General features: G+C 53.9%; 1 pseudogene; it reads right to left on the reverse strand.

Moving 5' to 3' along the window:
* Positions 1-402: 402 nt before the first annotated feature.
* Positions 403-2,587, reverse strand: LOC102867592 (annotated as a pseudogene).
* Positions 2,588-3,350: the final 763 nt, after the last annotated feature.

A 3,350-nucleotide genomic window follows, 5' to 3' on the forward strand; every position in this document is an offset into this window, starting at 1 on the left:
GCCCACCTGTAGGAGGTGGGTGCAGGTGGCTGCCTGCAGGGAGAAGCAGCCGCAGGATGTGGAAGCAAAGAACAGCAATGGACGGAGGCCTCTCTCGGGGTGCAAGGAGAAGGTGCGAGGGTGGGGGTCTCTTTAGAGAACCCCCTCGGAGTGTTTGGAGACACTAATGAAAAACAGGGTAAACCTCAAAGCCTCATTCCTCTAGGATAGTGAGTCAAGGAGCCCCTGAAAGTTTATGGCCATCAAATCAGGTAAATAAAAACAGGTCCTCTTAGGGGCCAAAGGAGAGATGACGGAGCAGCAAGGTGCTGGGCCCCTCACCCACATCCACGCACAGGGCTGTGGTCAGCAGGTGGGTGAAGCAGCCTCAGTTTCCAGTGCAGGTGCCAGCGTCCCCTGAGGTCATAGACTGCCCCACTGCTCCACGGGCGGGAACTGGTCCACCTCACCCACCTCGGTGCTCAGCTGCTCCCCCAGGGCGAAGGTCAGCCTGTACCGGAGCCGTACCTTCTCCTTCAGCGGGTTGGCCAGCAGCATGACCTGGGTGATGGCTGCAGGAGGCTGGATGGGGCTGAAAGGAGAGAGCTCCGTTCCCGAAGGCGGCTGCAACTTGACCTTCATTGACTTGGGCACAGCGGCCTGCAGCACAATGCTCCTGATGGGCAGGGGTGCCGTGTTGAGCATGGACACCACCACCAGCAGCACGTCGGGCCGCCCGGGGGGGGCACTCCTTGGCAAAGTGGAAGAGGATGCGGAAACCGTCCTTGTCATAGGCCGTCACGGGAAGGGCGCTACTGGGTTTGATGGATTCCAGGGGCACGTGGATGCTGGACAGGGAGAGCTCAGGGCCCTTTGGGGGACTGCCCTGAGGCTGAAAAAGGGGGCTGTCGGGCCCTCCGGGGAAGGGAAGCAGTGGTCTGGCTGCAGACGTGCTGGTGGGGAGAAGAGGGGAGGGTACAGCCCCTGGGAAGAAGCTTGAAGAGGTGGGCTTCACCAAGCCTGAGGTCACTCCGGCCTGCTCCAGAAGCTGGTCCAGTGCGTCGGGCCGGTGTGGAGCGCTTTCGCCCAGCGCTGGGCCATGGGATGCAGAGGCTTCCAGCTCAGCCTTTGGACGCAGAGCTGTAGCCAGTCCCGTGGAGAACAAAGAGCTCGGGCTGGGGGCAGGGACACTGGTCGGTACAACAGGAGTTGGGAAAGGAGCTGCCAGTGGCACCTGGGAGTTGCCTGCGAGGGGGCCTGTGGGCTGTAGTGGAGGGCCCTCTGCAGGACCGCAGGTAGCAGGACCCAGCTGGGGGCCAAAGAAGTCCAGGGTGGGCTGCTCGTTCTGGAACAGGGGCCACTGGCTACTTCACACTGTGTCTTTGGACGGAACACTGGGGGCTGGATCACTGAGGCCCAAGCAGAGCAACTCCTCGTCAAGAAGGGAGAGGGCGTTGCTGGTACTGCTGGGCCCAGGTGAGGCCTCGGCCTGGCTGGACGAGCGGCTGCGAGCGGGGCCCGAGGCCTGAGGAGGCGGTGGGAGGATGGGGATACTCGATGTGGGTGGGGTGAGTGCAGGCACCAATACTGGGGGCGAACTGCTTGGCGTGTCTGACTCGGCCAGGTCGATGAGTGTGCCGTGGCCATCACAGTCACTGTTTTCTTCTGGGCCAGGTAGTGTGGATGTGGCTACCTCCCCGTTGATGACTTGTCCTTCGATGATTGCTTTATAAGAGTTGATGACCCGGGAGAGGTTGTCACTGGCCTGAAGGATGTCCACCAAACTGCTGTCATTGTCCTCTGTCTCACTAGCGAGTTTGAATAATGTCCGCCTCTTGTTCTCACACCGATCAAACAGCTCCTGCATGAGCTCCTTGTCTGCCTCTGAAGAGTCCTCTCGGCTGTAGTGCAGTAGCATCTCGCTGAGCAGTTTGACGTTGTTGTTGACCTCCTCCAAGGTGTGCAGGCGCTTGGTCACCTTCTGGATCCGGGCCTCGTCTTCCTTCACCATGGACTTGATGAGCTTGTTGGCCTCTTGCAGGTCATCTGGATTTTTGCTCTTCAGGAGCTTGGCTAAGAGCTTGGACTTCTCTTCATCATCAAACACGGGGGTTTTGGGACGAGGAGGCCGAGAGGGGATGAGTGTCCTGTCCTCAGGAATTGAGGGGTCAGTGAGTACAATGCCTTGTCTCTTGAGCATATGGTAGGCATCCTTGATCTTGGATTCTTCAGGGAGGGCCAGAGTCCAGCTATAGAGCAGCTCAGTGACCTTGGTCTTCACCTTCTCAGACACTCTATCTCCCAGGTACTTTGGAGAGACGACTTTGATCAACTCGTTCAAAAAGCGGAACTTGCCCACTTCGTTGTGGAACCTCCGCCGGCAGTTCTTCATGCATGCCTCCAGGACCGTCAGAGCCTGCACTGCCTCCCATTCCTGCAGGGGCTGGATCTTGTGGGCCAGCAATCGGACTGAGATCTGTGGCCCTTCGAGTTCCTTGTTGATCTGGTCACAGAAGCCAATGATGTATTCCTAATCCTCCTGCCGGTTGGAAGGGTTGGTGGCTTTATTCAGCCAGGATTCCAGGCTCTCCCCTTCCGCCTCCACCATATTGCAGCCGCCCCGATCCTTCCCATTTCCTTTACCCCAACCATCCATGGAATTGTGCAACCCTATGATTAACATCCTACCTCCATCCTCACCCTTCTATTTCCACTCTCCCCTCCACCTTGGATCCTCATACTCATTCTACAATAATGATTTTATACAATATTTATCCTTGTGTGACTGAGTTAGTGCAGTAAGTATTTTAAATCCTCTTCACTTTCAGCAAGTATGGATGTGGCATCTACTTAATGTAGATTGTTGAAGAGTCTTCTTCCAATCCTAATGTCATTCTTCTTTAGATAGTCCATTATCTGGAATAATTTGCTCAGCATACGGATGAATAGACATGAAGAAGGTATGTAACCCTGGCATATACATTTTCTGATTTTATATCATGTAATAGTCATTCCTTTGTTCTGTTTGGATAACAGCTTCTTGTTCTAGGTATAGGTTTCACATGAACACATTTAAGTGTTCTGGGTTCCCCATTCTTCTCAGTGTTATAATTTGTTATTATCCCCACAGTCAAATGACTTTGCATAGTCAATAAAGTACAGATAAATATCTGTTATTCTCTACTTTTAGCCAAGAGCCATCTAATATCAGTAATGATATCACTTGTGTGTTATGACCTCTTCTGAATCCTGCTTGAGTTTCTAGCAGTCCCCTGATGAAATACTACTCCAGCCATTTAAAAATAATCTTCAGTAATATTTTATTGAAATGTGCAAGGAGTTGGAGTCAGAAAATCAAAAGGGCCGAACTC

Source organism: Elephantulus edwardii, unplaced genomic scaffold, assembly GCF_000299155.1.
Source record: "Elephantulus edwardii isolate Elephantulus edwardi_28Jun2011 unplaced genomic scaffold, EleEdw1.0 scaffold00116, whole genome shotgun sequence".
Lineage (NCBI taxonomy): Eukaryota > Metazoa > Chordata > Mammalia > Macroscelidea > Macroscelididae > Elephantulus > Elephantulus edwardii.